Source organism: Nannospalax galili, unplaced genomic scaffold (assembly GCF_000622305.1).
Source record: "Nannospalax galili isolate Female #2095 unplaced genomic scaffold, S.galili_v1.0 scaffold667, whole genome shotgun sequence".
NCBI classification, from domain to species: domain Eukaryota; kingdom Metazoa; phylum Chordata; class Mammalia; order Rodentia; family Spalacidae; genus Nannospalax; species Nannospalax galili.
The window spans coordinates 1,157,184-1,170,944 of NW_008358387.1; the positions used below are offsets into that span (position 1 = coordinate 1,157,184).

The 13,761-nt window shown below is 43.1% G+C and overlaps 1 pseudogene; it reads left to right on the forward strand.

The window, feature by feature from the left end:
- Positions 1-10,212: 10,212 nt before the first annotated feature.
- On the forward strand, positions 10,213-10,721 carry LOC103724543 (annotated as a pseudogene).
- The last annotated feature ends 3,040 nt before the right edge of the window (positions 10,722-13,761 follow it).

A 13,761-nucleotide genomic window follows, 5' to 3' on the forward strand; every position in this document is an offset into this window, starting at 1 on the left:
GCAAGGGAGAGAGAGAGATGACAGAGGGAACGGGAGGGAGAGGCAGGGAGGGAGGAAGGGAGAGAGGGAGAGAGGGAGGGAGAGAGGGAGAGAGGGAGGGAGAGAGAGAGGGCAGGAGGAGGAAGAAAGGGTGAAAGAAAGGGAAGGAGAAAGAGGAAAGGAGGAGGGGGGAAGGAAAGGGAGAGTGAGGGAAGGAGAGAGGGAGATAGAGGGAAGAAGGGGAAGGGGAAGGACAGACTGGGAAGATAACCAACTGGGGAGGCTCAGACAGCACATGAAGCACCAGGATAGGTTTTGTGGCTCCAATATTCAGTAATGTTGATCTGCCCTGAGAGAAAGTCTCTATCATCTTGCTCACCGCAGAAGGAAAGTCTCGGGGCTAATCTGTCTTCACTCTCCCTTTAGCATTTCCTAACCTAAAAGCAGGAAGGAAAACAGACCAGAGCCCCACCCAGGCCCTGACCTTTGGCAGATAATGCTCTCTGATTCGAGTCTAATTACCCTATTTTTAAATACAGTTTTCCTTTTTTGGTGTATGTGCAGGTAGTGCATGTGCACATGTGTATGCGTGGGTGCACATGTGGGGGGTGTATATGTGTATGTGTGTGTCAGCCCAAAGCTGAGGGTAGGTGTCTTCAGTTACTGAGGCAGAATCTCACTGACCCCAGAGCCCACCAATTCCAGATAGTCTAGCTGCTGGCCAGCTTGCCCTAGACCCTCTTCAGACACCCGAGTCCTGGGATTACTGGTGGTGACTACGCTGGCCTGGCTTTTACATGGGTTCTGAATTCCAGTCCTCACACTTGCACACAACCGCTTCATCCACTGCACCATCTCTCCACGCTTCCTGTTGTTTTTACTTTATTTATTTCCTATAGTTACCTTCTATTCATGGCAAGAGAAGTGATTTAATTTGTAATTGGTCCATAATGTCTTTTCTTTTTAAAAAATATTTTGTTATTTTTATTTTATGTGTATGAGTGTATTGCCTGCACATATGTAAATGCACCCATGTCCTGCAGTGCCTGTGGAGGTCAGAAGAGGGTGTTGGATCCCCTGGAATTGGAGCAACAGACGGTTGTTAGATGCCATGTGCATGCTGGGAACTGAACCCAGGTCCTCTGCAAGAGCAGCCAGTATTCTTAACTGCTGAGCCATCTCTCTAGCCCCCATAATGTTTTGTTTTTACTTTCGTTTATCTATGTGGCCAACTTAAAGACAAACCAGATAAATAAGAGAACTGAGTGGGGGGAGAAAAAGCAGAATAAACAATATTGGATCAGAGCGCTTCAGTGAAAGTTCTTGTAAAGGCCACTGAAATAATTTCAGTTGGGAAATATCAGCTTAAAGACAATCCAACTCTCCACATTCTGCACACTGGGAAACAGAGGCCAAGAGACCTGGCAGGAATCACATAATCCATAGCGTGAAATGGTAGAGACAGGTTTAATCTAAGCCCTCAGCCTCCTCCACTGCCTTTAGTCTTATTTAATTTGTAGGCTTCTCCAAGGCTGTATGTGTTGGAATTGGCTAAATGTGTCTACTCTAAAAGTCCAAGACTGCTGACCAATTTGGCATTTAGACTAGGAGACAACGTGCAAGACCACAGTGACATCTAGTGTTAGTGTTTGGTAATGCAACTCTATCCAATCCTTGCTTTAGCGAGGATTGTCAGGAAAACATTCTTTTGTGCCTGATGTGTGCCTCAGGTGATTAGATATGTATTAACAGAATGCCACATGACCGAAAGTGTGGCATTAGTGAACCATAATAGAAAGCATAGGATGGTGATTTGTCTTGGCACTGGTGGTGTCAAGTGAATGGTTAACATGGTACCCACCAAGCTTTCCCCTCATGAAGCTTCTGTGCGCCCCTTTCCAATTAATAAAGAATTTGTGAGGCAATATTGTCAGACTATGTAAGACTGATAGTTCTTGTCCTAAAACTCAGCACAATAGCACTTGCAAAATGGTAACCTTCCAATTCTGTCATTTTTCTATATTTTTATTCATCAGAGTTTTAATTTAAAAAGCTCACACAGTTAAACACAGTTAATACCATGTACAAAAGATGATATCCAGGCTGAGTCCTGTCATTGAATCCAACCAATCACCCTTAATTTCTTTAAAAATTTCCCCCTTATTTATTAGTGTAGACTAATGACATCTTACATCTATGATCTGAGTCTAGAATTCATGAGCTGACTCAGGTATACATTACATCATACATATACAATGTCAGACATAGATTATAGTTCTGTGTAAATTATAGACTATATCTAGATCTTTCTTTTTGCTGCACTGGGATTGAACCTAGGCTATCATGCACTTGGAGTTAGTGCTCTGTCTCTGAGCTAGAACCCTAGCCTCTAAATCTTCAAACAATCTATATTCATACAGAGTCCTAACCTTAAACCCAACCAACCACCCTTAATGTTGACTAAAGGAAGCTAGGGGTGACCCCAAAAATGCTCTGAAATACAGTTCTCCCCATTTATTTTAAAGGGAAATAGAGTATTGGTTGGAAACGTGATCTATTGATACTGTTTTTCTTTTTTAAAAATATAAATATTAGGGGCTGGAGAAATGGTTCAGCAATTAAGAGTACTAGCTGCTCTTCAAGAGGACACTGGTTTGGTTCCCAGCACCCATATGGGAACAACCATCTTTAACTCCAGTTCCAGGGGATCCACGCCTTCTTTTGGCCTCCACAGGCATCACATAAATGTGGTGCACTTACATGCATGCAGGCAAAACATTCTTACAGGTAAATTAAAAATAAGTAATTGAAAACATTCATTGAAATATATAAACGTTATGGAAGTTATAAAACCACGAGGAATTGTTCCAGATAAAGGAGACCACAGGACTGTGACAACTCTGCAATTCAAGTCAGGATCCTATGGGGCCTTGTGCTGTGGTCAAGAACATAGTTATGTCTTACGCAACACTCACTGACATATTAGAGGCAACAGGACATTTTGCCTGCATCCGTGTGGTTCTGTGTGCTGAGAAACAGAAAGCAAATATGGCCAAACATTCACTATGGATGAAGGGTGTGCGAGGGTTAGCAACTTTTCTAGAAGTTTGAAATTATAAAAAATAAGTTAGCCAAAAAGAGAAAATAAGATTTTAAGGAATTTTAAAATATATTATTTGTTAGAAAAAAAAAACAGACATTAAAAAAAGAGCAAACACTACACTTGTACCTAGAGGCTTGAGAATTTCAAAGTCCCAACCCTTCGATTTCTTTTTTATTCTTCTGAGTAGTTTCTGATAAAGTATGGCTCTTTTCATTAGGGAATTATCCAGCTAGACAAGAAAATCTATTATACATTATTAGTTTAAATTCCCCAGCTGTCTGAAGGATTCCTCAAAGGCACACGTTTGTAGGAAGGTTCACACGGTTAATATCATGTACAAAAGATAATATCCAGGCAGAGACCTTGTGTTGAATCCAACAAACCGCCCTCATTTTTTAAAATTTAGTTTTCATATATTTAATCATGTTGTATGTGTGTATGTGGATATATGTACATGAGTACAGGTGTCTGCAGAAGCCAGGAGAGGGCGTCAGATCCCCTGGAGCTGGCATTACTGGCAGATGGACTCTTCATGATGTGGGTGCGGGGAACTAAACTCTGGTCCTCTAAGGCATCTGTCCAGCCAGCATCAACCACCTTTAATTTCGACTAAAGGGAGCTAAATACGAACAACAACGACAACAAATACCCAAATATAATTCTCCCCATCCAGAAAGAAAAAAAAGAAAAAGAAAAAGGAGTACCAGTTGGAAAAGTGATTTATTGGATATGGGTTATGAAAGGGGATGGATTTGATGAACAGTCGGTGGGGGGTTGACAGATGATTTATGTTGTGTTCCCTTAACTTGATCCAATGTACCAATAGGAACTTAAGATCAAAACCCTGAACAAACTCAGGAGCGGACGTGGTATTTAGGGTGGTTTAGGGCTGGGGCTCTTTAGGCTACATGATTGGCTCAGAGCTCTGCCCTCAGGAGGCCGACCTATTCCACACCACCCCACACCTCCACACAGAGACCTCTCATTCCTCTGTCTTCTTGGCTCTCTCTTCCAGCCAATGGATATTATTTAAGAGAAAAACAGAATCTTCTTCAGTCTTGGAATTAAATAGTTTTGAGTTAGAATTGCAATCTGGGGACTGGGAAGATGGCTTGCTGGGTAAAGCACTTCCTGTGCAAGCATGAGGACCTGGGTTCAGGTCTCCAGAACCCACAGAGAGCCATGAGCAGCACCCTGTGTCTCTAATCTCAGCACTCCTATAGATGAGATGGGAGGCCAGTAGAGACAGGAGACTCTCTGGAAGCTTCCAGGGCAGCCAGCCTGGTGAATGCAGTGGTGAACAAGAGTCCCTGTCTCAAATGAGGAAGAAGGTAAGGACTGACACCCCAGTTGTCCTCTGATCTCCACGTGTGCCAAGCACACACACACCTGTACACACAAACATGCAATGTATATGGGGGGGGGGAGACAAAGACAGAGAAAGACAGAGCGATAGGGAGACAGAGAGATAGAAACAGAGAGATAGAGACAGAGGGAATTTTTAAAATTGCAATCTAAAACTTCCTAGTTGTATGGTCTGGGAAGTGAGTTTATTCAACTAAGCACTGTAGAACTCAATTTCCCTGCCTACAGAATTAAGGCTATTCTGAGCGGCTGATCTGTAGCTGGCACTATTAGACATAATGGTACTCTGGACCCTGGAACAAGCATCCAAGCATCATGGGTAATGACTAACACCTGCACCCTGGAGCGTCCTCAGCTCTTACCTAGACTCCCACAGCTCTTCACTAGTCACTAGCTTCCAATCTACTGGAAAGTCCCCTGACCTTACATTTTCTACCCATCAGCACGAACTTCCTAAAAACCAAATCTATGCAAACTCCCTAACGGTACCCCAGCCCCTCCATGACCTCATGGCTGGTCCCTGACTATCTGCAGTCTCTAGCCCAATGGCCCCTTCCTACCTGCTTCCCATTGTTCTCGATCCTCTCTAAGACCTAGTGTTGTCTGGTAGGGGTTGAACATATTCTGTATCTATCAAGTCCTATATGGTCATTGCTGAGTGCTTTAACATGGCTAAGGTGAATGATGAAATGATTTTTTAAATCTTACATTTAAAAAATGTATGTGGAAGTCAGAAAACAACTTGCAGAAGTCAGTTCTCTCCTTCGACCATGTAGGTCGAGGGGACTGAATTCAAGGTGTTAGGCTTGGTGGCAAGTGTCTTTACCAGCTGAGCCATCTCACCAGTCCCTGAAATGAATTTTTAATTTTTGAAATTGTATTTAAACAGTCCTATGACATAGTGGCTTCCCTACTGAATAAGCAAACACATAACACTTCATTAGGTTCCCAAACAGCTACATTCTCTCCTGCTTCTGATCTTTTCCTTGCTATTTCCATGGGTACACAGACCTTTCCATTCTTCCACTCTCAGACTGCAGGCCATCCGCTGTGCACTTCCATAAGATGCTAGGACAGCACAGGACAGAACAGGATGGAATGTTCGTAAGTTCATCTTTCATTGATGCAAATAAAGCTATACTTTAGGAAACAACACAGTTATTGTGCTCTTCGATTTCCACCAACAGATGTGCTTTTATAAGATGGGTAGGTTAGGCTAGGCCAGTCCTTGGCTCTTCATTAATCCATGGTGGAAGGCATCCATGGATGGTTGCAAGCCTCAACTCATGCCATTGATGTGTTTTGTCTGGCCTTTACAACATTTCAGAAACAGGGTCAACATTTTAAATGAAAAACAATGGGTTCTCACTAGACACAAGTATTCCAGAGTATCCCCAAATGATCAAAAGTTAAATCAGAGCATCTAACCACTCTGACCTCATGCTCATTTCTGCTCAGCAATAATCAGTACACCCATCCCAATGTGGTAGCCCATAGTTATATGGCTACTTCCACTAAATAGAAAAATAAGCTACAAGAGTCAGTGCCTCACTATGAGATACACATACACACACACACACACACACACACACACACACAGAATCTCTTTGTTGTTGTTGTTGTCGTTGTTGTTTGAGACAGGGTCTCCCTGCAGCCCCAGCTGGCCTAGAACTTGCTATGTAGACCAGACTGGCCTCAATCTCACAGAGATCCGCCTGCCTCTGCCTCCAGAGTGCTGGAATTAAAGGCCTGTGCCACCATGCCTGGTTTACTCTCTACTTTCATATTTGTTTTCCCTGATACACTCCAGCTCTTGCTCTTTTTTGTATCTTCCCAGTGGATTCATTTTAGCGATGTTTTTCAACATCATAATAAAGCTAACTGGAAATCCAAAAGGTATGTAATTGGCCAAGTCCTCAGACTGGTGATGGGAAAGAGCAAAAAGGTCTGGCTGGGGCACACAGAGAGCAGAAGACCTTCTTCCTGCTCTAAGAAGCAGCACTCCCTGACTAGCCTCTCAGCAACTTGCTGGAACATTCTGTGATGCCTTGTCCAATAGGGTGGATATTTGCCACTAGGGGTATGTTAGTTACTGTGGGGGAGTTTGGGGGCCAGGTCCGGAGGGTCTAGAGGAGCCAGGAGATTAAAGAAGATTCACAGAGCCACTGGCAAAAGGCATGCTTCATTTTCTCCAGGCGAGGACACATAGGCCGCTGGGGTAGGTGGACACAGGTGAGAGAGAATGTGCCCCTGGGGATGGGGTAGAGGTGGGGTGGGATACTATGTTTTGCAGCACTTTAGAATGGAACAAACACCAGCTTTGTTTGGTGGGATTTGTCAGAGGTCCACCTGTGGTGGCTGATGAATGAAGTCATGAGGCATCCAGGGACTTCCTAACAGTTTTTACCTACTATCTCTATAGATCTAAGAATGAAAAAGGCTGAAAAATATGTCTAATAACAGGCATGAAAATGTAATGGTTTTGACCTCTGAAGCCAGACTGTCTAGGTTCAAATGCTGTCAACTTCACACTATGAGCAAGTCACTGCATCCCTCCGTGCCTCCGTTTCCCTATCTGGATAAAGGAGATGACAGTGCCTACTTCAACAGGTGACTGTAAGGAGCTTATTGATAATGCATAGAGATCTCTATGAGCTCTTGTTCTCTTGTCAGAGAATATCAGAAAACAGGACGGAATTAATCAGACATGCTCATCAAATGTTTGGAAAACACGGACCTTGGCTTGGTTGACTAGGAGGAAATGTTAATGAGGAAAGCCTGCAATGGACCAGAAGAAGGAAATCAGATTATTTAGCTGTCTTTAAAAATACGATAGCAGTTGTTGAAAGGATGGGCTGATACTGTGAGAACTAGGCACTCAGTGACTCCCTCAACCCATTGTGGGGTAGCTGAAGACCCTCAAAATTCATTTCCTACAGTAACATGTTACTAACTGTACTTTTCATTTGGGATGCCAAGTGTATCAAGCTGCTCCTGGGTTTATTGAACTCCATCTACCTCTATCTTCAAAGCAGAATGCAGCCTATAGGTACATGCTTGTAACAAAGTAGATTATTTGTTTTATTTTAACTGGTGTCTCAAGAAGGATGTCTCTGTGTCATTACATTAAAAATATTCAAGGCAGGAGCTGGAGAGATGGCTCAGTGGTTATGAGTACTTGCTGCTTTTGCAGAGGACCGAAGTTCAGTTCCCAGTACCTACATGGCAGCTAACAACAGCCTCTAATTCCAGTTCCAGGGGATCTGATGCCCTCTTCTGGCCTCCACAGGCACTTGCGCACATATGGTGCATATACATACACTCAGGAACACACATATAAACATAACTCAAAATAAATAAATATGCCAGTTGTGGTGGAGTATGCCTTTAATCCCAGCACTCAGGAGGCAGAGGCAGATGAATCTCTGTGAGATCAAGGCTAGCCTGGTGAGTTCTAGGCCAGTTGGAGCTACAGGATGACCCTGTCTCATCAATCAATCAATCAGTCAACTGATAATTTAAATATTCAAGTTGTTCTAAGAAATTAAAAATGCTTTCCATCCTTTTTCATTGAAAGGGTTTTTTTTTTTTCCAAGTTTTTCTCTCCACCACCCAGAATTTGAAGGATACATTGATGGCAGATACATGCTAGGTTTCATTTCTTCCAGGTTTTTATCTTCTCAAATGTGAAAGAAACTACAAAATCCCAAGCGTACAAAAAAGATCACTCACACTCTTCCTGGAAGGCAGGCTGTAGGCTTTAAAATACACATTGAGGGGCTGGACAGATGGCTCAGTGGTTAAGAACACTTACTGTCCTTGCAGAAGACCCAGGTTCAAATCCCAGCACCCACATGGCAGTTAACTGTCCATAACTCCAGTTCCAGGGGATCCAACAGCTTCTTCTGTCCTCCATGGGCATGGCACGACACAGGTGCACTTAGCTACATGTAGGCAATACATGCATACACATAAAAGATAAAAATAATAAAATATATATTTTTTAAAAATACACATTGAAAATTTAAATGATAGGTACAAGTTTACCCAGCTGGTTGGCCCCCTTCCTGTGTCAACACACATCTTAACAGCCCGGCCTTTCAGATGTCAGCACCCCAGCTGCAGCAGTACCAACGGCAGGTTCGGTCCTGTTTGAACTGCACTATACAGCTCAGCATAACAAGCCAAAAACAGAAATACCCCTTACATTTCAGCTGTGTGTCTTTACTGGTGTTGGAGGTGGAGAAGGAGGAGGAGGAATTTCATCATGGTTTAGGGAAGACTAGCAATTTTGAAAAAATGTTATTAAACAACTGGAGAGAAAATGGAGACTTATGTTTGCATTTAGCCTGGTGATATGTGTCTCTTAGACTGATTCGTCTTTAGAAGGAAGCAGTTTTCTATTTTTAAGTTCCCTAAACCCAGACTGGACAGTTGGCCTCAAATTCTTCCCACCTGTTACGATGCACAGTATGACTTCATCTGGTCTGGCAGGGCTGTGACTCCCACTGATACACAGGAAATATGCTAACCAAACTGTGTGCTAGGCTGCAACATACCATGTATTAACATTGATTTTTATATCTAAACTGTTATTCACTTTCTATTTCTTCTCCCTCATTACATGATTCTCCAAAAATATGATTTTAAATTGATGATTCTGAACATTGTGATACCCCAGAAATTGTTTCAGCTTTTCACCAAAGCTCATATATAACACCTTTATATTTGATACATGTTCTCTTTCCTTTTCTGAGGCAGGCTCTCATGTAGCCCAGGCTGGCCTTGAACTTGCTATAAAACTGAGGATGACCTTGAATTCCAGATCTCCTGCTTCCACCTCCTGAGTGCTGGAATTACAGGAATGTGCCAACAGATCTGGTGTCATATGCTGCTGGAGATCAAACCCAGGGCTCTGTAGACATTGGGCAAGTGCTTTATCAACTGAGCTACATCTCAGCCCAATAAAAGTTCTCTTGAGTGTGATGTAATACACATGAGTACTCAGATTGCTTCCAAGGTGACAGCCATAACAGGAAGAACACAGCTCTGCAATTCTGGAAGTCTGAACCCTCTTTCCATCAAGTGGCAAGTGGATGCTCGGCTCCCTTATGCAACAAGACTGTGGATCTCCATCCTTAAAGGCTGGTCTACTTCCAAAACTCAGGGTTCTTTATGTGATTGGAGGTAGCAAAACTGGCAGCCCTTTACCTTTAAATATAGTTTTAGATCTTTCTTGGTGCTCAACTAACCTGAATGGCTGGTAAACTGAGCCAGACCTCCCTTGTGTTCCGGTGTCACATGTAGGTCAGAGTTTGCTGCTTTACTTCTGAGACCCTGCCCACTGTAATGTTTGCCAAAATCCTTAGCCACAAATGTTCCTCAGAAACAAGCATCCTCGGGTGCAATTCTTCTCTAACAACCACCTTCCATAAAAGCAGAAGAGAAATTGACAGAGCACCTGCTCAGGCCTCACCATTGGGAGGAGGCCCTTGGAAGCCCATGAAAAACTGTATTAGTTATTTTTCTGTTGCTGTGATAAAACACCATGACCACTGGAACTTAATAAAAAGAAGAGTTTATTTGAGCCTACTGTCCCAGAGGAATCAGAGTCCAGCAAGGCAGGGAGGCAGGGTGGCAGGAGGTGGCCAAAGGAGAAAGCAGAGCATGCTCACATCTTCAAGCAGGCACAGGAAACAGAGACAGACTAGAGATCTGGCAAGGCTACGGAATGCTCTAAGCCCGCCCCCAGTGACGTGCTTCCTCCGGCATGGCCACACCTCCTAAACCCTCCCAAAACAGCACCACCAACTGGGGACAAAATGTCCAAATACTTGGAGCCTATGGGGGACATTCTCATTCAAACTACCACAAGATCTGTGGACACCAGGACTCCAAGATGGCCTCGCTCATACCACTGAAGGAGAAGAAACTCATGGAAGTTAAACTGGGAGAGCTGCCAAGCTGGATACTGATGGGGGATTTCACCCCCAAAGGCATTGTCAGAGCACTTCACAGAGGTTATGACCAGTACTACCATAAGTACATCAGCATGAGGAAAAGGATCATCTCCGGTGTCAATATGATGCTGGCAGCCTACGTGCTTTTCAGCTACTGCAGTTCTTACAAGGAACTCAAACATGAGCAACTATACAAGTACCACTGAAGAGGGGCCGGTGTGGAAGGCAGAGCACTCCTGGACATGACCACCTGCCTAGCTCCCATCACTGAAGAGTCCAACCAAGGCTGAATCTGACTTGAATATCCTGACTGATAACTAATGTCCAATAAAGGTTCCTGTGAAAAAAATAAAATAAAATAACCACCACAAGAACAAATAAAGCTCACCAAACAAACAAACCCAACCAGACAGGAACATTGCTCTGGATCACAGCTCTCACATTTCCATGGGGTTTGGATTGGGTTCCATCCCAAACCTACCAAGTCAGAGCTATAATAGGGTTAGACCCAGGCATCTGCATTTCTTATAAACTTGCCAACCTATTTCTAATCCCATCAACCACTGAAAAACACTGGTCTAGGGCCATAGAATAACTTGGTGGTAACATAGTGCTATGGTTAATCTTTCTTGCCAACCTGATGGAATTTAGACTCTCTGAGGAGACAAAATGTGAAAGTGTTTCTAGAGAGGTTTAAACTGAGGACAGACTCACCCTGAATGAGGACAGTACCATTCCACAGCTGGTAGGTCCCAGGCTGAGTACCACATTCACCTACCTCTGCCATTGCTGTGGAAAATACTATGGTCAAAAACAACTTGGAGGAGGAAAGGGTGTATTTGGCTTCCAGGTGACAGTCCATCATCAAGAGCAGCCCAAGCAGGAACCTGGAGGCAGGAACTGAAGTCAAGACCATGGAGGAATGCGGTTGACTAGCTTGCTTCCCCTGTTTTGCTCAGCTACCTTTCTTGCACAGCCCAGACCTCCTTGTCTAGGAATGGCATTGCCCTTAGTGGGTTGGGCCCTCCTACATCAATCAGCAATTAAGAAACTGCCTCACAGATATGACCAAAGACCTATCCGATGGTGAAAATTCCTCAATTGAGGATCCTTCCTCCCAGGTGACTTTAGTCTGTAACAAGTTGACAAAAACTAACCACATATTCCATTATTTGAGGATGTCCTAGAAACAATCTGTCGGTTATCCAGAGATGACTGTTTATTCAACTAACACACTTGACCACTGGCTTGCTATTGTTTGGATTTTTTTTTTTTTCTGAACTACTCTAAATTGAAGAAAATGAACATCTAAAGAGTTCGCATTTCTCCATGCTGTTTCTGGTTTCTAAATATTATCTACTTTTCAGTTTGATAAATAAGAATCTCTGGGACCTGGGGAGTAAGTTCAATCAGTAAAAGTTCTTGCTATGCAAACAGAAGGGCCTGAGTTCAACCCCATAACCCAGGTGAAAAAGCCAGATGGGACAGAGAATGCTTGTAATCCCAGTGTTGGGGAGATGAAAACAGGTGGTGTCTGGGGCTTGCTGGCCAGCCAGCACCGAACACGTGAAACCTATATACTTGCATCTGTCTTTCCTCACAGAAAGAAACTCTTCCAAGTTGTCCTCTGACCTCCATATTGATGCTGTGACATGTGTGTGCATGCACACAAAAATAAATGAATGTGATAATTTTTTAAAACATGGACAGCTCTTAAGGAAAAAAAAACACAAGTTTGACTTTTGGCATCTACCTGCATGCACACACACATACAGTAATACACATACCACACATGTGACTCTCGGAAGTATACCTATTCTTTCTTTAAATTATTATTTCGGTGTGTGGGTGAATTTTTACAGGGGTGCCGGGGAACCAAAGTTAGGTCCTCATGCATGTGTAGCAAACACTTTACCTACTGAGCCATCTCCCAGGCCCATTCTTATGAGATCTATGAGTGACTGAGATGCCAAACTTGCCCAGTGTTCCCCCACAGCATCTTCTATGTGAAAGAGATTTGATGGTAAGTCAGGCTTTCTAGAGCACGGAGCAGTGGAGAGAAAAAGGAGTGAATTAGAAGCGGCTCACATCAACTTCTACCAACTGTTGTCACAGGAATGAATAGCCTATGCATAGAGCTCTTAACTATTTTCATAAGATCAAAATCGAGTCTTTATAATATACAGTCTTGCAAATGTTAAATGGTTGGCAAATGTTAAATGGGCTGGAGAGATGCCTCAGAGGTTAAGAGCACTGACTTGCTCTTGCAGGGGACCTAGGTTCGATTCCCAGCACTCACATGTGGCTAAAACTGTCCATAACTACCCACTGAACTACATTCCTAACCCTCAAAAGTATTTTTAAAATATCTTAAAATAGGGGCTGGAGAGATGGCTCAGAGTGCATACTGATCTTGCGGAGGACCTGAATTTGGTTCCTAGTACCCATTCTGGGAGGCTCACAACTTCCTCTAACTCCATCTCCACAGATGCATACACATACACACATACAAATAATTAAGAATAAAACATAAATCTTTTTTTAATAAGTTAAAATGCACTACTGAGGCCACACAACAAATGAAAGCAAAATCCCTCAGCTTCAGATGATGAGGACTCCAAGTTTGTCATCTGGTCACACTGAGTTTAATATCTGAAATCAATCAAAAACAATTTCATCTAGTGGGCATGCAGTACTCTGCTCTGCTTCTAGAACAATAGAACTTTGTGTCATTTGTAAGCTATGGAGTGTTTCTCAAGGAGAGCCACATGTAAGTTCATTTGTTTACTCAATAGATTCCCCAGAGCTTCCATCCTGTGCCAGGCTATGGAATAGTGTTAAACGGCCCTTAGCTAATATTTGGCACAGCACATAAAAAAATATATGAAGCTCATTACTTAGTGATAAAGATTAAAAATACAGGTAGACAAAGTCTTAAATTACCAAATGCTACCTCAGAGACTGCATCTTTTTTTTTTTTCTTTCTCTCTTAGGCAGTTGAAGCCCAGGAAAACAAAGGCTGGCCAAGGACCACACAGGAGAAAGCCAGAGCCTGGGTCTTCTGCCTTTCCTCAGGCCCCTCAAAACTCTTCGGGGCTGTTTCCCAAAGTCCACAGGGAGCAAGTGAAGGACTGTCAAAGGAAATTAGCAGGCCTGCTGCCCCTCAGAGCCCACTTCAGCTTGGCAACTTCTCATTTGGAAGGTTAACAGAATGCTCCAACTACAACGGGTTCAGCATTTCTTCTACGTGTGAAGATTGTCTTCAGCTAGTCAGGAGCCAACTTTTCTTACCTGAGAATATACAAAACAATAAAAACAGAAAAGAGGGAGAGTCAAGCCAAGAACTTTTGGCAA